The sequence below is a fragment of the Siphateles boraxobius genome, unplaced genomic scaffold, assembly GCF_051911475.1.
Source record: "Siphateles boraxobius isolate OS27281-9 unplaced genomic scaffold, OSU_SipBor_1 269, whole genome shotgun sequence".
NCBI classification, from domain to species: domain Eukaryota; kingdom Metazoa; phylum Chordata; class Actinopteri; order Cypriniformes; family Leuciscidae; genus Siphateles; species Siphateles boraxobius.
In genome coordinates this window covers 818,941-846,322 of record NW_027508886.1, presented here as the reverse complement: position 1 = coordinate 846,322, position 27,382 = coordinate 818,941, and the positions used below count along the sequence as shown (strand labels likewise).

The following is a 27,382-nucleotide window of genomic DNA, read 5'->3' as shown; positions in this document are numbered from 1 at the left end:
AATAAGTTCATCACACTATTTACAATTTGTACACAAGGCAATTCAAAGTGATTCACAGTTGTATAAAAAACAATAATGCTTATGCTCATAATAATAATAATAATATTCATTAATTATTATAATATTATAATAATTAATTACATAAAAAACAAATGCTGTAGTAAAATACTTTCAGTTGGAATATGACAGCTATGTAACGTTCTGTTTATGCCTGTGTCCTTTCAGATTATGTATGCATACCCGGTTTTACGAAGAAGGGTCGACTCCTTATGGGGCCAACTGAGGAGGCCAATAGGAGGAAGATCGTGTTGGCAGGGAGGGCCAGGTGTAAGGAGGAGGTCCTGGCTGAGGCCACTGCCTTTTTGAGGCAGAATGGAGGGAATCCTGGAGACCAGTTCCTGGTTCTGGCTCACTGCAAGATCCAGTTTGGGAAACACCAGGGTCAGAGGTTCCTGTGGCTGCTGGAGAACTCACTTTGGTATGCCTGCTATCTGGTCAGCAGCATTTTGGGGGAGGAGGAGAGGGACAACCCGCTGTCGGACAACAAACACCTGTTCCTCAGATACACCTCGCAGATCAGGGAGGTAGGCGAGGCTGTAGAGGTGTATCAGAAAAAAACAGGCCATGCTGCAGGAGGCCCAGAGGACAGGAGACTCTGGATGTCTGATGGTGGAGTTTCGGGATTCTAAGGGTAGGTCAATGAAGGAGGTGTATGAGGACCCAAGCAAGGAGGCCCAGGCTCTCATCACCTACCTGAAGAAGGCAAAGGCCAGGCCTAACACCAATATGGCCCTTTTCAAAGCATACGTGCTGAAGAGGCAGGCTCTAGCCCACGTGCCCACCACTACTGTGCCCACTGCATCTGTCCTCACTGCTGCTGTGCCCACTGCCACTGTGTCTGTTCCTCCTCCACCTACTGCCACTAAGAACAGGCCACTGCTGGCGACCAATGTGAAGGCCCTGTTGGCGTGGGGGAAGCATTTATTTGCTTCACAGCTGGCACAAAAGATTTTGTCTCCAGCCAAACCCTCTAAGTGGGTAAGTTTTTTTCTTTTTTCTCCAGCCACTGCAGGCTCGAGAGGCCCTGCTCCTGCCCCGGCTCGTGCTACTGCCCCTGCTCCTATGAATTGGGGAAACATGGGCTTAAAAAGCAAAGGCTTCATTTGCTCCTTGCTATCGTGCTTCTGGACTCAATGACTTAAATCCTTGCTATCGTGCTTCTGGACTCAATGAGTTAAATCTCTGCTGCTCATGGGAAAAGTTGACACACGCCAAGGTTCCATGGTGTAATGGTTAGCACTCTGGGCTCTGAATCCAGCGATCTGAGTTCAAATCTCGGTGGGACCTGCTTTTGCCAGGAATGTGTGCAGTACCTCGTTCGAAAAAACATTTTCGGCAGCACTGAGCCGCAAGAGCTCATCTAGGTAGTGCCCCTTGAAGGGGGGCGTAAAAAGGATGGACAGCACTGGAGAATGCAGCCATCGATCCCACTACCTCTCACTTGCGCCTACTGCTTCCTACCGATTGAGCCAAAGTAAGCCCAAAGTAAGCCCACGTGAGCCAATCGTGTTTCTCTGCTGTGGCTTACTTTTGACCAATCGCGTTCTCTCCTGTGGCTTACTTTTGACCAATCGTGTTTCTCTCCTGTGGCTTACTTTTGACCAATCGCCTTTCTCTCCTGTGGCTTACTTTTGACCAATCGCGTTTCTCTCCTGGCTCTGCTCCTGTGGCTTACTTTTGACCAATCGGCGACCGCTATTATTAGGCAAGGCAAGGCAAGTTTATTTATATAGCACATTTCATACACAATGGTAATTCAAAGTGCTTTACATAGAAGAAATTAAAATAATCAAAAGAAATCAGAATAATTAAAACAGTTTGGAATAAAAGATAAAATACAGAAATAATCAAATGAAATCAGAATAATTAAAACATAAAATAAAATACAGTGCAAACAGTCGGACGAACAGTGGCACAGTGCTCATTCAGTAAATGCACAGTTAAACAGATGTGTTTTGAGTCTGGATTTGAATGTGACTACTGTAGGAGCACATCTGATCTCTTCTGGAAGCTGGTTCCAGCTGCGGCTGGCATAGTAGCTAAAAGCAGACTCGCCATGCTTAGAGTGAACCCTTGGTATTTCTAGCCGATGTGATCCTAATGATCTGAGTGATCTGTTGGGTTTATATTCACTGAGCATATCTGCAATGTATTGAGGTCCTAGCCCATTGAATGATTTATATACCAGTAATAATACTTTAAAATCAATCCTAAATGTAACTGGCAGCCAGTGTAAAGACCTGAGGACTGGTGTGATGTGTTCATATTTTCTGGTTCTGCTCAGAATCCTAGCAGCAGCGTTCTGTATGAGCTGCAACTGTCTTATGGTCTTTTTGGGAAGGCCAGTGAGAAGTCCATTACAATAATCCACCCTACTGGTGATGAAAGCATGCACAAGTTTTTCTAAGTCTTGACTGGAAACAAAGCATCTAAATCTTACAATATTTTTCAGGTGATAATATGCTGATTTAGTTATTGCTTTGACATGACTACTGAAACTAAGGTCTGACTCTAGAGACACACCCAGATTCCTGACTTGATTTTTAGTTGTTTGACCCCTAGACTGAAGGTATGCGTTCACCTTGAGAACTTCATCTTTGTTTCCAAATGCAATGACTTCAGTTTTGTCTTTGTTTAACTGAAGAAAGTTTTGGCACATCCAATTGTTTACTTCATCAATGCATTGGCAAAGGGAGTCAATGGGGCTGTAATCGTTAGGCGATAGGGATACGTAGAGCTGTGTGTCGTCTGCATAGCTATGGTAAGCGATTTGGTTCTTTCTCATTATTTGGCTCATTGGGAGCATGTACAGGTTGAATAGGAGTGGCGCAATAATTCAGCCTTGAGGTACTCCGCATGTCATGGATGTCCACTCAGACTTATAATCTCCTATACTCACATAATAACCTCTGCCTCCTAAGTATGACCTGAACCATTTTAGGACTATCCCAGAAAGCCAGACCCAGTTTTCCAGCCTGTCAAGAAGTATTTTGTGATCGACAGTGTCAAATGCAGCACTGAGGTTGAGTAGTACCAGCACTGATAATTTGCCTGTATCAGTATTTAAGCGAATATCATTTATTATCTTTATGAGCGCGGCCTCTGTACTGTGGTGCGGTCGGAAACCAGATTGAAAATGGTCAAAGTATCCATTCGAGCTTAAGAATTTGATCAGCTGATTGAAGACAACTTTTTCAATGATCTTGCCTATGAAAGGAAGATTTGATATCGGTCTATAGTTGTTTAATATGGTCTTATCCAGATTGCTCTTTTTCAGGAGGGGCTTGACGACAGCAGTTTTCAGGGAGGTCGGAAAACTCCCAGAGAGAAGTGAGGCATTTACCACTTCCAGGAGATCTGCTTCTAAGCTGTGTAACACATTTTTGAAAGAAGATCTGGGAAGTGCGTCAAGGGCGCAGGTTGATGTTTTTAGTTGCTGTACGGTTTCTTCCAAAATTTTGCCATCAATTTCTTCGAAATCAGACATAGTGGCTACTTTCTCGTGCTGTTGTCTGATCTGCCTGACCCCAGCGCAACTCAAGGATGAGCTGATCACCTTTCTGATATTATTGATTTTCTCAGAGAAGAAAGAAGTAAACTCACTGCACTTTCTCACTGAGAGCATTTCACTGGGAATCTGGCTTGGGGGGGTTGTCAGTCTCTCTATAGTAGCAAAAAGAGTGCGCGTGTTGTTTATATTGCTGTTTATAATATGCGAGAAAAAAGTCTGTCTAGCTTTGCTTAGTTCCTTATTGAAAGCATGGATGCTGTCTTTGTAGATGTTATAATGGACTACAAATTTTGTCTTCCGCCACATGCGCTCTGCTTTTCTGCATTGTCTTTTCATATTTTGCACTGCTGTTGAGTTTCTCCAAGGTGCTTTTTGTCTGCCACTCTTCTTCCTGACTTTCACAGGAGCAATATCATCAATTACACTCTTAACTTTTGAGTTAAACGAATCAAGGAGAAAATCAACAGTCAGCAGATATGCTTGGTGTTAAAGATATAGCCTTCATAAATAGTACACTAGTGTTCTCATTTAAGCATCTCTTCTTGACAGACACAGATCTAGCTTCAATGGCAGGAGAGATCAATATATCAAAGAAAACACAAAAATGATCAGACAGTGCTACATCCTTAATAACAATTGATGAAATGTTTAGACCCTTACTGATAAGTAAATCTAGAGTGTGTCCAGGATTATGTGTGGGTCCATGTACATGCTGAGTCAGATCAAAAGTTTTTAAAACAGTTTTGATTTCTTTTGCCATATTGTTTTCTGCATTATCTATGTGAATGTTAAAATCTCCAGCAATGGCAAAGCAGTCAAACTCTGAGGAAATTGTTGATAACAGTTCTGTTAAGTTCTCAGCAAAAGCTGGAGAGTATTTTGGAGGCCTGTAAACAATGATAAGTAAAATGCGTGGAGCACCTTTTAACACAATACCGAGATACTCGAAAGACGGGTAATTCCCAAATGATATTTGCTTACATTGATAGACATCTTTATAAAGAGCAGCTAAACCTCCGCCTCTTCTGACAGCTCTGCAGACACTCATAAAAGTAAAGTTAGGAGGGGCTGTTTCATTGAGGACTGTTGCACTGCAACTTTCTTCTAGCCAAGTTTCATTTAGCAACATAAAATCCAGGTTGTATGTGGTTATTAAGTCGTTGACTAAAAGTGATTTATTTTTAAGTGAGCGGATGTTTAAAAGTGCTAACTTTACAGTCTTACTTTTTGTCCCCACAGCAATCTTGGTATGTCGTGTAATAAGCACCATATTAGATGGGTTTGCTGTACGGCTTTTGAAGGCCTTAGACTTTCTATCATGTAATCGAACAGCAATAGAAAAAGATACAGGCACACTGGGTTCCCGCTTGTTCTGTAAACATTTGAGAAAGTTATTGTTATCATAGCGGGGACCCGACACATATCACTGAGAGCTGGTATCAGTTGTTTTTGGTTCACCTCGAGCCGCTGGAGGAGGGTGTGGGCCCTGGCGCTGTGGCAGAGGCCGAAGAGCTCTCACAGGAGGAGGGGGAGGGCGAGCTGGGCCCGCAGGCTTTGGTGGTTGTGGGGCCTGAAGTTTTTTGGTTGGTATCTGGGGGCTCGCAGCAAAAGAGTGGGATAGTCTAGTTCCAGCATGCACCAGTTGTTCCATTTTCTCTGAGAAGCACAGAAGTGGAGATGCTGGAGAGAGTGATAATGTTTCCGGTGAGAGGGATTTTTGCTCTGGTGTTATTGGAGGCTGTAATATGCTGTCCTGGTTTCCCTGGCTGTTTTCCAGAAAGTCGTCTATGGGTGCTGTATCTTGGAGCAGTGCTGGTATGTCACAGTCTGTCTGTGTTGAGCTCTGTGGGCAGGGCTCAGCTGAGATTGTGTCCGTGAATAGAGGTTGTTGTGGCTGAGTGGTGTTATCACTGTCCTTGTGTGATGTGTCAACCGCATGTCCATTCAGGTGCTGAAGTGAAATCCTGTGGTCATTCATACTGTATCCAGGTGTGTGTGTGCCATTCAGGTTGAGTGGATTGGCACACATTGCAGAAGGATGACGGAGGGAGAAGTAGATATTGTCCTTTAGCACTCTTGAACCAAGTTTGTTTGGGTGGTGGCCATCCTGTTGAAACAGTTGCCTCTGACTCCAGAAAAGATTGAAGTTGTCAGTAAAGTTCACTCCTTTTATATTGCAGGTTTTTTGCAGCCATGTATTAAGCCCAAGCAACCGTGAAAACCTGTTTGTTCCTCTTGCTGGGAGTGGTCCACTGATGAATGTTTGAACTTTCAGTCTTTTAAGTGTTTCAAAAAGTTCATTGAAATCCTTTTTAAGAAGTTCCGACTGCTCTTTATGAATATCATTCTTCCCCACATGAATGATGAGTCGATTTGCAGTCTTATGTTTCATCAGAATGTTCTGAAGTTCCCTGTTTACATCAGAAGTTGTTGCTTGTGGAAGGCAGCACGTTGTTGTATCCCTGCTATTAATGTTTCTGATTACGGAGTCGCCCACTATCAGAGTCCTGGGCTCGGCTGCACTGTGAGCTGAGTGCCGCTGTCTGCTCGACCTTGAGCCCCAGTTAGCATCAGTGTTAGCTACTGGCTGATTCTGTCTGTGTGCGATCACATTCATCAAATTTGGGGATTCCTCATTCATTAATACTTCAAATCTGTTCTCAAGATGTATAGGCGGTGGTAGGAGACCAGTGTTTGCAGTCCTTGTCAGAGCCGTATCTGGGGTAGAGGATGCTACTGCAGTAATATGTGATGCTCATGACAATCTGATGTCTCGAGTGCCTTTGGGTCTCGCACCCTGTTTGTGCCATCGATTAGTAAAACGATCGGCTTGTTTCTCTTCACTCAGTATGGCCTGTCGAGAAGCACTAGATTCATGGGACTCACCGGCTGTATGCTGAGGACGTCCATGACGAAGCTCTGTTGTGTGTTCCGTCTGGTTTGGTGGTCCCGCAATTAACTTTGTTTCAAGAATTGCAATCCTTTGTAAAAATCTGTGGCAGTTGGAGCAGCAAGTAGATTCCAGAAGAGGCATTTTCTTATCCTTATGAATGTAGGCAGTTGTGTTTTCTCTTCCCCGGAATGTAAGCTTTCAGTGGGAGGCTGGTCGAATAAAATAATTCTGCTTTTTTTTGTAGTAATCCAAGAGTTTGAGCACTGTGCTGATTTGCTGAAGTTAAAATTAGGTGATAAAAGGAGATAAAATATAGAAATATAAAAGCGATATAAGCGGAGCAGTAAGCGAGAGCGTCCGAACAGTAGCTGAGCAGGAAGTAGTCGTCATCAGTAGTAATTATCGCCACCTTGCAACAGGTAAGTCTATTCTTCACGACTGTATAATCGATCATTATTTATTCATAAACAGTGTTTGTTTTTAGACAATTAAACATGCCAATAAAGCTAGCTAGCGTGTAATAGCACACGTTTTCTTCTGTACATGTGAACCTGCAACTATACCATGATATACAGTAAAAAAACATGCCACTACTGTCAAGATAATTAGCCGACCGCTAATTAAGCTATATCCTCCTTAAACCATTTTTTTGTTGTTGTTAATTTAGTATTTTTTTGTGTCATTCATTACATTATTTTGACCACAAGAAGATTTTTACTAAAACCTTTAAAAAAAAAAGTTTAATTCATATATGTTATACTATACTATGTTATACACCAGTATACATATTTATGTTATCTTTTTAAATACTATGTTATACATATTTAAAAAGACATGAATAGGCAAAAACAAGTGTTTTTTTGTTTCAACAAATGATTCTCAACTATGTTATAAAAGATATACCAAAACGATTTGATATACCATTTTAAGTTTTAGATCTGTTTGATGATCATATTATTATGAATTGTCATAAACGCCTTTATGTTATATTTGGTGTTTCTTAGTAATCTCTGCCACAAAAGCTAAACAAAACAAAACGATTTAAGCATGGCATGATACCAGCAAGATTGTACCAAGAAGTGTTATTTATTTTCTTATTAATAAGTTCATCACACTATTTACAATTTGTACACAAGGCAATTCAAAGTGAGTCACAGTTGTATAAAAACAATAATGCTTATGCTCATAATAATAATAATCATTAATTATTATAATATTATAATAATTAATTACATAAAAAAGAAATGCTGTAGTAAAATACTTTCAGTTGGAATATGACAGCTATGTAACGTTCTGTTTATGCCTGTGTCCTTTCAGATTATGTATGCATACCCGGTTTTACGAAGAACCTCTGAGGGTCGACTCCTTCGTGTTGGCAGGGAGGGCCAGGTGTAAGGAGGAGGTCCTGGCTGAGGCCACTGCCTTTGTGAGGCAGAATGGAGGGAATCCTGGAGACCAGTTCTTGGTTCTGGCTCACTGCAAGATCCAGTTTGGGAAACACCAGGGTCAGAGGTTCCTGTGGCTGCTGGAGAACTCACTGGGGTATGCTTGCTATCTGGTCAGCAGCATTTTGGGGGAGGAGGAGAGGGACAACCCGCTGTCGGACAACAAACACCTGTTCCTCAGATACACCTCGCAGATCAGGGAAGTAGGCGAGGCTGTGGAGCTGTATCAGAAAAAACAGGCCATGCTGCAGGAGGCCCAGAGGACAGGAGACTCTGGATGTCTGATGGTGGAGTTTGGGGATTTTAAGGGTAGGTCAATGAAGGAGGTGTATGAGGACCCAAGCAAGGAGGCCCAGGCTCTCATCACCTACCTGAAGAAGGCAAAGGCCAGGCCTAACACCAATATGGCCCTTTTCAAAGCACACGTGCTGAAGAGGCAGGCTCCAGCCCACGTGCCCACCACCACTGTGCCCACTGCATCTGTCCTCACTGCTGCTGTGCCCACTGCCACTGTGTCTGTTCCTCCTCCACCTACTGCCACTAAGAACAGGCCACTGCTGGCGACCAATGTGAAGGCCCTGTTGGCACGGGGGAAGCATTTATTTGCTTCACAGCTGGCACAAAAGATTTTGTCTCCAGCCAAACCCTGTAAGTGATTTGCAAGCTTTAAAATAATTACAGTATATATTATGCAGTATATATGTCTAACGAAAATACGTGTTCAACAGCTGCAGGACCACGTGTACCACCTGTGTCTGAGTCCGCAGTCCGGAGACAGCTCTTTACATGTGGTGAGTATCACTTAACGCATACAAGTGTGTTGGTGACATGTGCTTAGTGTTTTATGTTATTTTACAGACTCTGCTGCTACGGATTTTTTTGAGGAGGAAGATGACCTGGAGATGGCAACTGTAGCCTCGCAAGCTGAGGAACAACTTCCTCAAGGTATGTAAATCTTAAACAATATTTTACAAACAATTACAAATAAAACAAAACAGTATTTTTTAAATGACATATTATTTTATTTCACAACACAGAGGAATGGCACTTCTCAGGTGTCAATCTACATTCACTCTTTGAGTGAACATCCTCAAAGGAAAAAAGATAATTTAAAGGTGTATGTAAAAGGTTTTATTTCATTTTTTATCGTAATCACTGACTAAAGCTCATTCTTGTCATCTCACACTTCCCCCACTCCCCTTGGAATAAGTGGCTGTTGTAGTGTTTGGTCTGCTTCGCTTCACACTTGGCTGATCCCATCTTTTTTTCTTCTTGTATTTCTTCTAATGGTGCTTGGATGAAAAACAGGATGATTTTCACTGCTTCCTTCCATCTTTTCATCATCATGTCATCTCTCTACTAATCATACATGCTTTGCAGTAAACCGTGTAATCGCAGTAGCTGTCCAGCAGAGCTGAGAAAGTCATGCAGTGAAAGTCTAAAACAATAAGATAATTTTGTTGTGTTTTTTTACGCTCCAGCCACTGCAGGCTCGAGAGGCCCTGCTCCTGCCCCGGCTCGTGCTACTGCCCCTGCTCCTGCCCCTTATCCTGCTCCTCCAGCATTGTGGACCCCTGGCCAGGTGTCCCAGTCGCCTGCAGAGCTTCCTGTCCACTGGAAAGAGCAACTCCCATCTTTCCAGCAAGGCCTTCAACCCCTGTCCCTCTGCACCAGGACCATCCTCACTACAGCCACCCACAGGACTGCAGCGCCCTGCCCAGCCTCCTCTGCAGTCTCCTCCTCTGCGCCCTGCCCAGCCTCCTCTGCAGTCTCCTCCTCTGCGCCCTGCCCAGCCTCCTCTGCAGTCTCCTCCTCTGCGCCCTGCCCAGCCTCCTCTGCAGTCTCCTCCTCTGCGCCCTGTTCAGCCTCCTCTGCAGTCTCCTCCACAGCCTTCTGTCCAGCCAAGTGCTGCCTCTGCTCCTGCAACATCAACTGGGTCCAGTGTTGCAGACCAGGCTCCTGTAAGTAAGCTTCTCATTATTCGTGTGCAGGTGCTGCAGCGTGATTTCCAATGACCACAAAAAAAGAGGCCGCATTTTCTCTGTGCTGGAAACTTTGCACTGGCTACCTTTTAATTGTAGATTTAATCAAAAAATTGCGCTTTAAGCCATGCAAGCTGAAATGTTTGCGGCCCGGCAGCAGCAGGGAGGATGTATGTTTCGGCTCATTGGTATAGGGGTATGATTCTCGCTTAGGGTGCGAGAGGTCCCGGGTTCAAATCCTGGACGAGCCCATTATTAGGCTTTGCTTTTAATCTCTTCAGCCTGATTAGGGCAACCAGGATATTTATATCCCGGGTTTCGGCAGAGGAACCACGTCCGCCTCTTTTAGTCTACCTGATTCCACCTAGCCTCATCGCTATCTGCCTCTCAGACAGCCAGCTATCAGGAAGTGTTGGTTCCATGGTGTAATGGTTAGCGCTTTGAATCCAGCGATCCCAGTTCCAATCTCGGTAGAACCTTTTTAGGTTCTTTGCGGAAGGGTGGGAAAAAACAGAGGTGATGCGCAACTGCTGACGTGGCAGTGAAATTGGCACTCTCAAACAGAGTCGGAATTGGGGAAACATGTGCTGCGTTCCAAACCGCATACTTCCCTACTATTTAGTATGGGAAAAGAGTAGGCGAGCGAAAAAGTATGTATTAATCCAAAAGAGTAGGCGAGAATTACCTGGGTGACGTAACAATTATCGCGAGATTTGGACTTAAGTGCGTTCGAATGTGCCTACTTTCCTACTATATAGTAGGCGAAAACAGTACGTGAAGGAAGCAGTACGTTCGAAACATCAGTATTCATAAAAGAGTAGGGGAGAAGTTCCCGGATGGCTTACTGCTTCCGGCCCGATTTTTGAGTGCTCAACCGATGGATACTCTTCTATCCCAGGAGGCCACGCGAGAGCATACGTCATTATCAAACATCACGGAGATCAGCGACGCCGGGGGTTTTCAAATGTGAGTAAACACGGTTCCTTATGTGTTAAACTACAATAGAGTAGACGTTTTAACTGTTGAAGGTGTAAAGTAGTTAGACAGTATAGTATAGTTGTGATTTTGCTGTAAAACATGTTTTGTATAGCTAGCTAACAGGGGAGCTCTAAGCACACGTAACGTCTCTAAAGTGGATTTACATAACCATATACATCTTAAACACGCTTATTTAAAATGTCTATTTACATCTGAAAGGAAAATATTGTAAGTATTGACATATTGCAGATGAGCACATCACAACATGAAAAAGACATCTGAGTGATGTATGTGTGGCATTATCATAGGATAGGATAACGTTAATTCACTGTTGTCAACACTGTTGACATTAGACTAATGTGCTGTAAATAAGGTAAATAAACAAATCTATAAAGTAACTAAACATGTTTTTATTCAGACTGGTGTGAGCACTGAGGATGAGGAGCCCAGAGCTGAATCCTGGAAACGGTGCCATGGATGAGACTGTCATAAGATCTCTCCATCTGCCCTTATCGCCTCAGATTGTGAAGCGCAGCGCAGCAACAAGCTCCGGCACGAAGGCACGGTCACCTCTGGTGAATTCATCAGAATAAAGCCGCAGAATGGGAACCGCTGTGTTGAGATGGCAGTAGGATGTGGGCTTCAGCGCCCAAATACATGCTTGTAGTTTGAATAAAGATTTGTTTCATGTGCATGCATTTGTTTATTGTGTGATGGTTACTTTTATTTGATCTTTTACTCATTTATTCATGTTTCTTATTGTTGTCAGTATATAAAATATAATTATTTAATGTATGCATTAATTCATTGCTTGACTGACAATCGAGATGTTCACGTGTATTCATGCATAATTCAATTCAATTCATTTCAAATTTATTTGTATAGCGCTTTTCACAAAACACATTGTCTCAAAGCAGCTTTACAGAAATTGCATTTCGGAAATGTACATAGAAAAATACAGTTAGTTAATCAAGTATTAATTTATGGCATAACATATCGCCGGCTTTGAGTCGTCTCTTCACAGGCGTCGATTCGTCTCTTCACAGGCGTTGAGGCATCTGAAGTCTCCGTGAGAGGCTGGATACAAACTGGAGCTGACGAACGCTATTTACCTCGGGACTAGCGTCCCGAGATAACAGCAGAAAGGCAGATGGGAAATAATTAGCATAGCTGATGTTCATAATGTTAATGCATTCGAACTGATTCAGCAGTAGTATCAAAGGTTAAGCATTAAGTGAATGCTTGGTTAAAGAGATGCGTCTTTAATCTAGTTTTAAACTGGGACAGCGAGTCTCGTACAATATCAGGAAGGCTATTCCAGAGTTTAGGAGCTAAATGCGAGAACGCCCTCCCTCCTTTAGTGGACTTAGATATCCTAGGAATGACCAGAAGCCTCGAATTTAGTGATCTTAAAGAGCGCGATGGATTGTATGGCGATAGAAGGTCTGTTAAATACACAGGAGCTAAACCATTTAGGGCTTTATAGGTCAGTAGGAATACTTTGTAATTGATACGTAACTTAATAGGTAACCAGTGTAGAGATGATAAAATAGGTGTTATATGATCATATTTTCTTGATCTAGTAAGAACTCTAGCAGCTGCATTTTGCACTAACTGTAGCTTGTTGATTGAGGATGCAGGACAGCCAGCTAATAAAGCATTACAGTAATCTAGTCTCGAGGTCATGAATGCATGAACTAACTTTTCTGCATCAGAAACAGATAGCATGTTGCGTAGCTTAGCAATGTTTCTAAGGTGGAAAAAGGCTGTTCTTATAATATATGAAATATGATTTTCGAAAGTCAAGTTGCGGTCTAGTATAACACCCAGGTCTTTTACTGTAGTGGATAAAGTAACAGGACATCCTTCTAAATTAAAGTTGTATTGTAAGGGATTTTGTGGGTAGTTTTTTGGACCAATAAGTAGTACCTCCGTTTTATCTGAATTTAATAGCAGGAAATTACACGTCATCAAGCATTTTATATCATTTAGACACTCTGTCAATTTAGATAAGTTAGTGTTTTCATCTGGTCGTGATGAGATATATAATTGAGTGTCATCAGCATAACAGTGGAAATTAATTCCATGTTTTCTTATAATATTACCAAGTGGCAGCATATATATTGAGAATAGCAGAGGGCCTAACACCGATCCTTGCGGCACTCCATAGTCTACTGACGTTATCTTTGATTTTTCCCCATTTAAACAGACAAAATGGTAACGGTCTGATAAGTACGATCTAAACCAGCTTAATGCCTGTCCCTGAACACCAGTGTAGTTTTGTAGTCGATCCAAGAGTATTTTATGATCGATAGTATCGAACGCAGCACTAAGATCGAGTAGAACTAGTATTGAGATACAGCCTTGGACAGAAGCTAAAAGTAAATCATTTGTAATTTTAACTAGCACAGTTTCTGTGCTATGATGCGGTCTGAATCCCGACTGGAATTTTTCATAGATATCATTTTCTTGTAAGAAAGAGCACAATTGAGTGGACACAATTTTTTCTAGTATTTTAGACATAAATGGAAGATTTGAGATGGGTCTGTAATTTGCTAAGTTATTTGGATCTAATTGCGGTTTCTTAATGAGAGGTTTTATTACTGCCAGCTTGAATATTTTTGGAACATGACCTAAAAATAAAGACGAGTTAATAATATTAAGAAGAGGCTCTAAGCATAACTCATATTACAAAACAAATTACATTTTGCTTGTTTTATTAAATTATATCATTTTTAGTATATAAAAAAAAGTAATATAATTAAGTAATGGTCAGCATTTAATATTATTTTGTTTAAGTTTTGGGGTGGGCTAACAATGCAATTCATTCTGATGTAATATTAATTTTTTATGAGCGATACTTGCATTTTTCGAGTATAAAGTCAACAGTTTCTCCAAAGGAGATCTTCGAGCAGCGGCCCGTCTCCTTGTGCACTGCAGACAGTAAACGCAGAGGAAAACTGTTCTAGGTTGTGCTGTCGAGTTACTGATGTTATGAAGTGTTAGTGCACCTGTCGCTCATATAATTTAAACTTATAAACTTATTACATAAAGATCATGGAAAGATACTAGTTGTATCTAACAATGAACAATCATAATGACAAAACAGAAAACATAAAGATCATTGGTTTGTGTACATCATAATATGATATTTATACACAGGAAAAAAGAACAATAACAAGGCTAAATATCTTTAAATATAAATAGTTCTTCATAATACATTAAAAAATAGTTTTGTTGTTATTGTCTGAGGGATGAAACGAGAGGTAAATTCATCAAGAAAAGAGGAAAACTTGAAGGAGAAACTTTTTGGGTATAAAATAAAAAAATTAACAACATATTCAAGAGATAACGATTTTGGGGTTTCTTAAAAAATCGTTATAAAGAACTGTGGGTCACATTAGAAGGGTTTAAAATATAACAACTTAAATCAACCCTAAATGTATTCACAAAATAAATTGGCAGCTGTTTCTTCAACAATACCACAAAATGAGCAAGTTTCATCAATATCAAGATATTTACAGATAGATGAATTAAACGTGTCGTTCATCTTTTAAGTTGTTGCGCTTGTGATAACGTGTCGTAAGTCACATGATAACGTCAACATGGCGGATGATGTCCGGAATCCGGATCGCATTCATACTCAACGAGATTTGGCTATAAAGTACCTACTCTTTTAGCGCTCGTTAAGTAAGTACTCATTGAAATTAAGTACCTACTCATTGAGTATGCGGTTTGGAACGCAGCCATGGGCTTAAAAAGCAAAGGCTTCATTTGCTCCTTGCTATCGTGCTTTTGGACTCAATGACTTAAATCTCCGCTGCTTATGGGAAAAGTTGACACACGCCAAGGTTCCATGGTGTAATGGTTAGCACTCTGGGCTCTGAATCCAGCGATCCGAGTTCAAATCTCGGTGGGACCTGCTTTTGCCAGGAATGTGTGCAGTACCTCGTTCGAAAAAACTTTTTCGGCAGCACTGAGCCGCAAGAGCTCATCTAGGTAGTGCCCCTTGAAGGGGGGCGTAAAAAGGATGGACAGCACTGGCGAATGCAGGCATCGATCCCGCTACCTCTCGCATGCTAAGCGAGCGCTCTACCATTTGATCTAATTCCTGAGGTGTCCATCGCTCTCAAAGACAAAGACGAGGCGCGATCCCTAGCACGTGTGCAGGTGCTGCAGCGTGATTTCCAATGACCACAAAAAAGAGGCCGCATTTCCTCTGTGCTGGCAACTTTGCACTGGCTACCTTTTAATTGTAGATTTAATCAAAATATTGCGCTTTAAGCCATGCAAGCTGAAATGTTTTCGGCACGGCAGCAGCAGGGAGGACGTATGTTTCGGCTCGTTGGTCTAGGGGTATGATTCTCGCTTAGGGTGCGAGAGGTCCCGGGTTCAAATCCCGGACGAGCCCATTATCAGGCTTTGCTTTTAATCTCTTCAGCCTGATTAGGGCAACCAGGATATTTCTGATAAATTGGGGATAAAATGAGCCTGAGAGAGGCCGGTTAGCTCAGTTGGTTAGAGCGTGGTGCTAATAGTGCCAAGGTCAAGGGTTCGATCCCCGTACGGGCAACTAATTTTCTCTCTGGGACCTTCGCTCTGCTCTTCTCGAAAATGACTGGCGGTCTCCCATACATGGCTGCTGGCTAAACCGCACAAGTACCTGGCCGAAATAGCTCAGTTGGGAGAGCGTTAGACTGAAGATCTAAAGGTCCCTGGTTCAATCCCAGGTTCCGGCAGAGGAACCACGTCCGCCTCTCTTAGTCGTGACGGTCCATTGACCAAACGGCAGCTCGTATCTACCTGATTACACCTAGCCTCATCGCTATCTGCCTCTCATACAGCCAGCTATCAGGGTGTGTTTGTTCCATGGTGTAATGGTTAGCACTCTGGGCTTTGAATCCAGCGATCCGAGTTCAAATCTCGGTGGGACCTGCATTTGCCAGGATGTGTGCAGTACCTCGTTCGAAAAAACATTTTCGGCAGCACTGAGCCGCAAGAGCTCATCTAGGTAGTGCCCCTTGAAGGGGGGGCGTAATAAGGATGGACAGCACTGGAGAGTGCAGGCATCGATCCCACTACCTCTCGCATGCTAAGCGAGCGCTCTACCATTTGAGCTAATTCCCCTCGATGATGGAGAGGAGGTGTCCATCGCTCTCAAAGACAAAGACGAGGCGCGATCCCTAGCACGTGTGCAGGTGCTGCAGCGTGATTTCCAATGACCACAAAAAAACAGGCCGCATTTCCTCTGTGCTGGCAACTTTGCACTGGCTACCTTTTAATTGTAGATTTAATCAAAAAATTGCGCTTTGAATCCAGCGATCTGAGTTCAAATCTCGGTGGAACCTTTTTAGGTTCTTTGCGGAAGGGAGGGAAAAAACAGAGGTGATGCGCAACTGCTGACGTGGCGGTGAAATTGGCACTCTCAAACCGAGTCGGAATTGGGGAAACATGGGCTTAAAAAGCAAAGGCTTCATTTGCTCCTTGCTATCGTGCTTCTGGACTCAATGTCTTAAATCCTTGCTATCGTGCTTCTGGACTCAATGACTTAAATCTCTGCTGCTCATGGGAAAAGTTGACACACGCCAAGGTTCCATGGTGTAATGGTTAGCACTCTGGGCTCTGAATCCAGCGATCCGAGTTCAAGTCTCGGTGGGACCTGCTTTTGCCAGGAATGTGTGCAGTACCTCGTTCGAAAATACTTTTTCGGCAGCACTGAGCCGCAAGAGCTCATCTAGGTAGTGCCCCTTGAAGGGGGGCGTAAAAAGGATGGACAGCACTGGAGAATGCAGGCATCGATCCCACTACCTCTCGCTTGCGCCTACTGCTTCCTACCGATTGAGCCAAAGTAAGCCCAAAGTAAACCCACGTGAGCCAATCGTGTTTCTCTGCTGTGGCTTACTTTTGACCAATCGCGTTCTCTCCTGTGGCTTACTTTTGACCAATCGTGTTTCTCTCCTGTGGCTTACTTTTGACCAATCGCCTTTCTCTCCTGTGGCTTACTTTTGACCAATCGCGTTTCTCTCCTGGCTCTGCTCCTGTGGCTTACTTTTGACCAATCGGCGACCGCTATTATTATCGTCATCTTTGCAATCTTTGCAACAGGTAAGTCTATTCTTCACGACTGTATAATCGATCATTATTTATTCATAAACAGTGTTTGTTTTTAGACAATTAAACATGCCAATAAAGCTAGCTAGCGTGTAATAGCACACGTTTTCTTCTGTACATGAGAACCTGCAACTTTACCATGATATACAGTAAAAAACATGCCACTACTGTCAAGATAATTAGCCGACCGCTAATTAAGCTATATCCTCCTTAAACCATTTTTTTGTTGTTGTTAATTTAGTATTTTTTTGTGTCATTCATTACATTATTTTGAGCACAAGAAGATTTTTACTAAAACCTTTTAAAAAAAAAAGTTTAATTCATATATATAAACGCCTTGTGTTATATTTGGTGTTTCTTAGTAATCTCTGCCACAAAAGCTAAACAAAACAAAACGATTTAAGCATGGTATGATACCAGCAAGATTGTACCAAGAAGTGTTATTTATTTTCTTATTAATAAGTTCATCACACTATTTACAATTTGTACACAAGGCAATTCAATGTGATTCACAGTTGTATAAAAAACAATAATGCTTATGCTCATAATAATAATAATAATATTCATTAATTATTATAATATTATAATAATTAATTACATAAAAAACAAATGCTGTAGTAAAATACTTTCAGTTGGAATATGACAGCTATGTAACGTTCTGTTTATGCCTGTGTCCTTTCAGATTATGTATGCATACCCGGTTTTACGAAGAAGGGTCGACTCCTTATGGGGCCAACTGAGGAGGCCAATAGGAGGAAGATCGTGTTGGCAGGGAGGGCCAGGTGTAAGGAGGAGGTCCTGGCTGAGGCCACTGCCTTTTTGAGGCAGAATGGAGGGAATCCTGGAGACCAGTTCCTGGTTCTGGCTCACTGCAAGATCCAGTTTGGGAAACACCAGGGTCAGAGGTTCCTGTGGCTGCTGGAGAACTCACTTTGGTATGCCTGCTATCTGGTCAGCAGCATTTTGGGGGAGGAGGAGAGGGACAACCCGCTGTCGGACAACAAACACCTGTTCCTCAGATACACCTCGCAGATCAGGGAGGTAGGCGAGGCTGTAGAGGTGTATCAGAAAAAAACAGGCCATGCTGCAGGAGGCCCAGAGGACAGGAGACTCTGGATGTCTGATGGTGGAGTTTCGGGATTCTAAGGGTAGGTCAATGAAGGAGGTGTATGAGGACCCAAGCAAGGAGGCCCAGGCTCTCATCACCTACCTGAAGAAGGCAAAGGCCAGGCCTAACACCAATATGGCCCTTTTCAAAGCATACGTGCTGAAGAGGCAGGCTCTAGCCCACGTGCCCACCACTACTGTGCCCACTGCATCTGTCCTCACTGCTGCTGTGCCCACTGCCACTGTGTCTGTTCCTCCTCCACCTACTGCCACTAAGAACAGGCCACTGCTGGCGACCAATGTGAAGGCCCTGTTGGCGTGGGGGAAGCATTTATTTGCTTCACAGCTGGCACAAAAGATTTTGTCTCCAGCCAAACCCTCTAAGTGGGTAAGTTTTTTTCTTTTTTCTCCAGCCACTGCAGGCTCGAGAGGCCCTGCTCCTGCCCCGGCTCGTGCTACTGCCCCTGCTCCTATGAATTGGGGAAACATGGGCTTAAAAAGCAAAGGCTTCATTTGCTCCTTGCTATCGTGCTTCTGGACTCAATGACTTAAATCCTTGCTATCGTGCTTCTGGACTCAATGAGTTAAATCTCTGCTGCTCATGGGAAAAGTTGACACACGCCAAGGTTCCATGGTGTAATGGTTAGCACTCTGGGCTCTGAATCCAGCGATCTGAGTTCAAATCTCGGTGGGACCTGCTTTTGCCAGGAATGTGTGCAGTACCTCGTTCGAAAAAACATTTTCGGCAGCACTGAGCCGCAAGAGCTCATCTAGGTAGTGCCCCTTGAAGGGGGGCGTAAAAAGGATGGACAGCACTGGAGAATGCAGCCATCGATCCCACTACCTCTCACTTGCGCCTACTGCTTCCTACCGATTGAGCCAAAGTAAGCCCAAAGTAAGCCCACGTGAGCCAATCGTGTTTCTCTGCTGTGGCTTACTTTTGACCAATCGCGTTCTCTCCTGTGGCTTACTTTTGACCAATCGTGTTTCTCTCCTGTGGCTTACTTTTGACCAATCGCCTTTCTCTCCTGTGGCTTACTTTTGACCAATCGCGTTTCTCTCCTGGCTCTGCTCCTGTGGCTTACTTTTGACCAATCGGCGACCGCTATTATTAGGCAAGGCAAGGCAAGTTTATTTATATAGCACATTTCATACACAATGGTAATTCAAAGTGCTTTACATAGAAGAAATTAAAATAATCAAAAGAAATCAGAATAATTAAAACAGTTTGGAATAAAAGATAAAATACAGAAATAATCAAATGAAATCAGAATAATTAAAACATAAAATAAAATACAGTGCAAACAGTCGGACGAACAGTGGCACAGTGCTCATTCAGTAAATGCACAGTTAAACAGATGTGTTTTGAGTCTGGATTTGAATGTGACTACTGTAGGAGCACATCTGATCTCTTCTGGAAGCTGGTTCCAGCTGCGGCTGGCATAGTAGCTAAAAGCAGACTCGCCATGCTTAGAGTGAACCCTTGGTATTTCTAGCCGATGTGATCCTAATGATCTGAGTGATCTGTTGGGTTTATATTCACTGAGCATATCTGCAATGTATTGAGGTCCTAGCCCATTGAATGATTTATATACCAGTAATAATACTTTAAAATCAATCCTAAATGTAACTGGCAGCCAGTGTAAAGACCTGAGGACTGGTGTGATGTGTTCATATTTTCTGGTTCTGCTCAGAATCCTAGCAGCAGCGTTCTGTATGAGCTGCAACTGTCTTATGGTCTTTTTGGGAAGGCCAGTGAGAAGTCCATTACAATAATCCACCCTACTGGTGATGAAAGCATGCACAAGTTTTTCTAAGTCTTGACTGGAAACAAAGCATCTAAATCTTGCAATATTTTTCAGGTGATAATATGCTGATTTAGTTATTGCTTTGACATGACTACTGAAACTAAGGTCTGACTCTAGAGACACACCCAGATTCCTGACTTGATTTTTAGTTGTTTGACCCCTAGACTGAAGGTATGCGTTCACCTTGAGAACTTCATCTTTGTTTCCAAATGCAATGACTTCAGTTTTGTCTTTGTTTAACTGAAGAAAGTTTTGGCACATCCAATTGTTTACTTCATCAATGCATTGGCAAAGGGAGTCAATGGGGCTGTAATCGTTAGGCGATAGGGATACGTAGAGCTGTGTGTCGTCTGCATAGCTATGGTAAGCGATTTGGTTCTTTCTCATTATTTGGCTCATTGGGAGCATGTACAGGTTGAATAGGAGTGGCGCAATAATTCAGCCTTGAGGTACTCCGCATGTCATGGATGTCCACTCAGACTTATAATCTCCTATACTCACATAATAACCTCTGCCTCCTAAGTATGACCTGAACCATTTTAGGACTATCCCAGAAAGCCAGACCCAGTTTTCCAGCCTGTCAAGAAGTATTTTGTGATCGACAGTGTCAAATGCAGCACTGAGGTTGAGTAGTACCAGCACTGATAATTTGCCTGTATCAGTATTTAAGCGAATATCATTTATTATCTTTATGAGCGCGGCCTCTGTACTGTGGTGCGGTCGGAAACCAGATTGAAAATGGTCAAAGTATCCATTCGAGCTTAAGAATTTGATCAGCTGATTGAAGACAACTTTTTCAATGATCTTGCCTATGAAAGGAAGATTTGATATCGGTCTATAGTTGTTTAATATGGTCTTATCCAGATTGCTCTTTTTCAGGAGGGGCTTGACGACAGCAGTTTTCAGGGAGGTCGGAAAACTCCCAGAGAGAAGTGAGGCATTTACCACTTCCAGGAGATCTGCTTCTAAGCTGTGTAACACATTTTTGAAAGAAGATCTGGGAAGTGCGTCAAGGGCGCAGGTTGATGTTTTTAGTTGCTGTACGGTTTCTTCCAAAATTTTGCCATCAATTTCTTCGAAATCAGACATAGTGGCTACTTTCTCGTGCTGTTGTCTGATCTGCCTGACCCCAGCGCAACTCAAGGATGAGCTGATCACCTTTCTGATATTATTGATTTTCTCAGAGAAGAAAGAAGTAAACTCACTGCACTTTCTCACTGAGAGCATTTCACTGGGAATCTGGCTTGGGGGGGTTGTCAGTCTCTCTATAGTAGCAAAAAGAGTGCGCGTGTTGTTTATATTGCTGTTTATAATATGCGAGAAAAAAGTCTGTCTAGCTTTGCTTAGTTCCTTATTGAAAGCATGGATGCTGTCTTTGTAGATGTTATAATGGACTACAAATTTTGTCTTCCGCCACATGCGCTCTGCTTTTCTGCATTGTCTTTTCATATTTTGCACTGCTGTTGAGTTTCTCCAAGGTGCTTTTTGTCTGCCACTCTTCTTCCTGACTTTCACAGGAGCAATATCATCAATTACACTCTTAACTTTTGAGTTAAACGAATCAAGGAGAAAATCAACAGTCAGCAGATATGCTTGGTGTTAAAGATATAGCCTTCATAAATAGTACACTAGTGTTCTCATTTAAGCATCTCTTCTTGACAGACACAGATCTAGCTTCAATGGCAGGAGAGATCAATATATCAAAGAAAACACAAAAATGATCAGACAGTGCTACATCCTTAATAACAATTGATGAAATGTTTAGACCCTTACTGATAAGTAAATCTAGAGTGTGTCCAGGATTATGTGTGGGTCCATGTACATGCTGAGTCAGATCAAAAGTTTTTAAAACAGTTTTGATTTCTTTTGCCATATTGTTTTCTGCATTATCTATGTGAATGTTAAAATCTCCAGCAATGGCAAAGCAGTCAAACTCTGAGGAAATTGTTGATAACAGTTCTGTTAAGTTCTCAGCAAAAGCTGGAGAGTATTTTGGAGGCCTGTAAACAATGATAAGTAAAATGCGTGGAGCACCTTTTAACACAATACCGAGATACTCGAAAGACGGGTAATTCCCAAATGATATTTGCTTACATTGATAGACATCTTTATAAAGAGCAGCTAAACCTCCGCCTCTTCTGACAGCTCTGCAGACACTCATAAAAGTAAAGTTAGGAGGGGCTGTTTCATTGAGGACTGTTGCACTGCAACTTTCTTCTAGCCAAGTTTCATTTAGCAACATAAAATCCAGGTTGTATGTGGTTATTAAGTCGTTGACTAAAAGTGATTTATTTTTAAGTGAGCGGATGTTTAAAAGTGCTAACTTTACAGTCTTACTTTTTGTCCCCACAGCAATCTTGGTATGTCGTGTAATAAGCACCATATTAGATGGGTTTGCTGTACGGCTTTTGAAGGCCTTAGACTTTCTATCATGTAATCGAACAGCAATAGAAAAAGATACAGGCACACTGGGTTCCCGCTTGTTCTGTAAACATTTGAGAAAGTTATTGTTATCATAGCGGGCACCCGACACATATCACTGAGAGCTGGTATCAGTTGTTTTTGGTTCACCTCGAGCCGCTGGAGGAGGGTGTGGGCCCTGGCGCTGTGGCAGAGGCCGAAGAGCTCTCACAGGAGGAGGGGGAGGGCGAGCTGGGCCCGCAGGCTTTGGTGGTTGTGGGGCCTGAAGTTTTTTGGTTGGTATCTGGGGGCTCGCAGCAAAAGAGTGGGATAGTCTAGTTCCAGCATGCACCAGTTGTTCCATTTTCTCTGAGAAGCACAGAAGTGGAGATGCTGGAGAGAGTGATAATGTTTCCGGTGAGAGGGATTTTTGCTCTGGTGTTATTGGAGGCTGTAATATGCTGTCCTGGTTTCCCTGGCTGTTTTCCAGAAAGTCGTCTATGGGTGCTGTATCTTGGAGCAGTGCTGGTATGTCACAGTCTGTCTGTGTTGAGCTCTGTGGGCAGGGCTCAGCTGAGATTGTGTCCGTGAATAGAGGTTGTTGTGGCTGAGTGGTGTTATCACTGTCCTTGTGTGATGTGTCAACCGCATGTCCATTCAGGTGCTGAAGTGAAATCCTGTGGTCATTCATACTGTATCCAGGTGTGTGTGTGCCATTCAGGTTGAGTGGATTGGCACACATTGCAGAAGGATGACGGAGGGAGAAGTAGATATTGTCCTTTAGCACTCTTGAACCAAGTTTGTTTGGGTGGTGGCCATCCTGTTGAAACAGTTGCCTCTGACTCCAGAAAAGATTGAAGTTGTCAGTAAAGTTCACTCCTTTTATATTGCAGGTTTTTTGCAGCCATGTATTAAGCCCAAGCAACCGTGAAAACCTGTTTGTTCCTCTTGCTGGGAGTGGTCCACTGATGAATGTTTGAACTTTCAGTCTTTTAAGTGTTTCAAAAAGTTCATTGAAATCCTTTTTAAGAAGTTCCGACTGCTCTTTATGAATATCATTCTTCCCCACATGAATGATGAGTCGATTTGCAGTCTTATGTTTCATCAGAATGTTCTGAAGTTCCCTGTTTACATCAGAAGTTGTTGCTTGTGGAAGGCAGCACGTTGTTGTATCCCTGCTATTAATGTTTCTGATTACGGAGTCGCCCACTATCAGAGTCCTGGGCTCGGCTGCACTGTGAGCTGAGTGCCGCTGTCTGCTCGACCTTGAGCCCCAGTTAGCATCAGTGTTAGCTACTGGCTGATTCTGTCTGTGTGCGATCACATTCATCAAATTTGGGGATTCCTCATTCATTAATACTTCAAATCTGTTCTCAAGATGTATAGGCGGTGGTAGGAGACCAGTGTTTGCAGTCCTTGTCAGAGCCGTATCTGGGGTAGAGGATGCTACTGCAGTAATATGTGATGCTCATGACAATCTGATGTCTCGAGTGCCTTTGGGTCTCGCACCCTGTTTGTGCCATCGATTAGTAAAACGATCGGCTTGTTTCTCTTCACTCAGTATGGCCTGTCGAGAAGCACTAGATTCATGGGACTCACCGGCTGTATGCTGAGGACGTCCATGACGAAGCTCTGTTGTGTGTTCCGTCTGGTTTGGTGGTCCCGCAATTAACTTTGTTTCAAGAATTGCAATCCTTTGTAAAAATCTGTGGCAGTTGGAGCAGCAAGTAGATTCCAGAAGAGGCATTTTCTTATCCTTATGAATGTAGGCAGTTGTGTTTTCTCTTCCCCGGAATGTAAGCTTTCAGTGGGAGGCTGGTCGAATAAAATAATTCTGCTTTTTTTTGTAGTAATCCAAGAGTTTGAGCACTGTGCTGATTTGCTGAAGTTAAAATTAGGTGATAAAAGGAGATAAAATATAGAAATATAAAAGCGATATAAGCGGAGCAGTAAGCGAGAGCGTCCGAACAGTAGCTGAGCAGGAAGTAGTCGTCATCAGTAGTAATTATCGCCACCTTGCAACAGGTAAGTCTATTCTTCACGACTGTATAATCGATCATTATTTATTCATAAACAGTGTTTGTTTTTAGACAATTAAACATGCCAATAAAGCTAGCTAGCGTGTAATAGCACACGTTTTCTTCTGTACATGTGAACCTGCAACTATACCATGATATACAGTAAAAAAACATGCCACTACTGTCAAGATAATTAGCCGACCGCTAATTAAGCTATATCCTCCTTAAACCATTTTTTTGTTGTTGTTAATTTAGTATTTTTTTGTGTCATTCATTACATTATTTTGACCACAAGAAGATTTTTACTAAAACCTTTAAAAAAAAAAGTTTAATTCATATATGTTATACTATACTATGTTATACACCAGTATACATATTTATGTTATCTTTTTAAATACTATGTTATACATATTTAAAAAGACATGAATAGGCAAAAACAAGTGTTTTTTTGTTTCAACAAATGATTCTCAACTATGTTATAAAAGATATACCAAAACGATTTGATATACCATTTTAAGTTTTAGATCTGTTTGATGATCATATTATTATGAATTGTCATAAACGCCTTTATGTTATATTTGGTGTTTCTTAGTAATCTCTGCCACAAAAGCTAAACAAAACAAAACGATTTAAGCATGGCATGATACCAGCAAGATTGTACCAAGAAGTGTTATTTATTTTCTTATTAATAAGTTCATCACACTATTTACAATTTGTACACAAGGCAATTCAAAGTGAGTCACAGTTGTATAAAAACAATAATGCTTATGCTCAATAATAATCATTAATTATTATAATATTATAATAATTAATTACATAAAAAAGAAATGCTGTAGTAAAATACTTTCAGTTGGAATATGACAGCTATGTAACGTTCTGTTTATGCCTGTGTCCTTTCAGATTATGTATGCATACCCGGTTTTACGAAGAACCTCTGAGGGTCGACTCCTTCGTGTTGGCAGGGAGGGCCAGGTGTAAGGAGGAGGTCCTGGCTGAGGCCACTGCCTTTGTGAGGCAGAATGGAGGGAATCCTGGAGACCAGTTCTTGGTTCTGGCTCACTGCAAGATCCAGTTTGGGAAACACCAGGGTCAGAGGTTCCTGTGGCTGCTGGAGAACTCACTGGGGTATGCTTGCTATCTGGTCAGCAGCATTTTGGGGGAGGAGGAGAGGGACAACCCGCTGTCGGACAACAAACACCTGTTCTTCAGATACACCTCGCAGATCAGGGAAGTAGGCGAGGCTGTGGAGCTGTATCAGAAAAAACAGGCCATGCTGCAGGAGGCCCATAGGACAGGAGACTCTGGATGTCTGATGGTGGAGTTTGGGGATTTTAAGGGTAGGTCAATGAAGGAGGTGTATGAGGACCCAAGCAAGGAGGCCCAGGCTCTCATCACCTACCTGAAGAAGGCAAAGGCCAGGCCTAACACCAATATGGCCCTTTTCAAAGCACACGTGCTGAAGAGGCAGGCTCCAGCCCACGTGCCCACCACCACTGTGCCCACTGCATCTGTCCTCACTGCTGCTGTGCCCACTGCCACTGTGTCTGTTCCTCCTCCACCTACTGCCACTAAGAACAGGCCACTGCTGGCGACCAATGTGAAGGCCCTGTTGGCACGGGGGAAGCATTTATTTGCTTCACAGCTGGCACAAAAGATTTTGTCTCCAGCCAAACCCTGTAAGTGATTTGCAAGCTTTAAAATAATTACAGTATATATTATGCAGTATATATGTCTAACGAAAATACGTGTTCAACAGCTGCAGGACCACGTGTACCACCTGTGTCTGAGTCCGCAGTCCGGAGACAGCTCTTTACATGTGGTGAGTATCACTTAACGCATACAAGTGTGTTGGTGACATGTGCTTAGTGTTTTATGTTATTTTACAGACTCTGCTGCTACGGATTTTTTTGAGGAGGAAGATGACCTGGAGATGGCAACTGTAGCCTCGCAAGCTGAGGAACAACTTCCTCAAGGTATGTAAATCTTAAACAATATTTTACAAACAATTACAAATAAAACAAAACAGTATTTTTTAAATGACATATTATTTTATTTCACAACACAGAGGAATGGCACTTCTCAGATGTCAATCTACATTCACTCTTTGAGTGAACATCCTCAAAGGAAAAAAGATAATTTAAAGGTGTATGTAAAAGGTTTTATTTCATTTTTTATCGTAATCACTGACTAAAGCTCATTCTTGTCATCTCACACTTCCCCCACTCCCCTTGGAATAAGTGGCTGTTGTAGTGTTTGGTCTGCTTCGCTTCACACTTGGCTGATCCCATCTTTTTTTCTTCTTGTATTTCTTCTAATGGTGCTTGGATGAAAAACAGGATGATTTTCACTGCTTCCTTCCATCTTTACATCATCATGTCATCTCTCTACTAATCATACATGCTTTGCAGTAAACCTTGTAATCGCAGTAGCTGTCCAGCAGAGCTGAGAAAGTCATGCAGTGAAAGTCTAAAACAATAAGATAATTTTGTTGTGTTATTTTACGCTCCAGCCACTGCAGGCTCGAGAGGCCCTGCTCCTGCCCCGGCTCGTGCTACTGCCCATGCTCCTGCCCTTTATCCTGCTCCTCCAGCATCGTGGACCCCTGGCCAGGTGTCCCAGTCGCCTGAAGAGCTTCCTGTCCACTGGAAAGAGCAACTCCCATCTTTCCAGCAAGGCCTTTAACCCCTGTCCCTCTGCACCAGGACCATCCTCACTACAGCCACACACAGGACTGCAGCGCCCTGCCCAGCCTCCTCTGCAGTCTCCTCCTCTGCGCCCTGCCCAGCCTCCTCTGCAGTCTCCTCCTCTGCGCCCTGCCCAGCCTCCTCTGCAGTGTCCTCCTCTGCGCCCTGCTCAGCCTCCTCTGCAGTCTCCTCCACAGCCTTCTGTCCAGCCAAGTGCTGCCTCTGCTCCTGCAACATCAACTGTGTCCAGTGTTGCAGACCAGGCTCCTGTAAGTAAGCTTCTCATTATTCGTGTGCAGGTGCTGCAGCGTGATTTCCAATGACCACAAAAAAAGAGGCCGCATTTCCTCTGTGCTGGAAACTTTGCACTGGCTACCTTTTAATT

General features: G+C 42.7%; 7 non-coding genes across 7 annotated transcripts; all 7 read left to right on the top strand.

Annotated features, from left to right (window-relative positions):
* Nucleotides 1–1,275: 1,275 nt before the first annotated feature.
* trnaq-cug (transfer RNA glutamine (anticodon CUG)) lies at nt 1,276–1,347 on the top strand. Its single transcript has one exon. It is a non-coding gene; the product is annotated as a tRNA-Gln (tRNA).
* Nucleotides 1,348–14,719: 13,372 nt separating this feature from the next.
* trnaq-cug (transfer RNA glutamine (anticodon CUG)) lies at nt 14,720–14,791 on the top strand. The gene has a single exon. It is a non-coding gene; the product is annotated as a tRNA-Gln (tRNA).
* Nucleotides 14,792–15,208: 417 nt separating this feature from the next.
* trnap-agg (transfer RNA proline (anticodon AGG)) lies at nt 15,209–15,280 on the top strand. The gene has a single exon. It is a non-coding gene; the product is annotated as a tRNA-Pro (tRNA).
* Nucleotides 15,281–15,535: 255 nt separating this feature from the next.
* Nucleotides 15,536–15,608, top strand: trnaf-gaa (transfer RNA phenylalanine (anticodon GAA)). The gene has a single exon. It is a non-coding gene; the product is annotated as a tRNA-Phe (tRNA).
* Nucleotides 15,609–15,732: 124 nt separating this feature from the next.
* Nucleotides 15,733–15,804, top strand: trnaq-uug (transfer RNA glutamine (anticodon UUG)). Its single transcript has one exon. It is a non-coding gene; the product is annotated as a tRNA-Gln (tRNA).
* A 654-nt stretch (nt 15,805–16,458) lies between these two features.
* trnaq-cug (transfer RNA glutamine (anticodon CUG)) lies at nt 16,459–16,530 on the top strand. The gene has a single exon. It is a non-coding gene; the product is annotated as a tRNA-Gln (tRNA).
* Nucleotides 16,531–18,712: 2,182 nt separating this feature from the next.
* trnaq-cug (transfer RNA glutamine (anticodon CUG)) lies at nt 18,713–18,784 on the top strand. The gene has a single exon. It is a non-coding gene; the product is annotated as a tRNA-Gln (tRNA).
* Nucleotides 18,785–27,382: the final 8,598 nt, after the last annotated feature.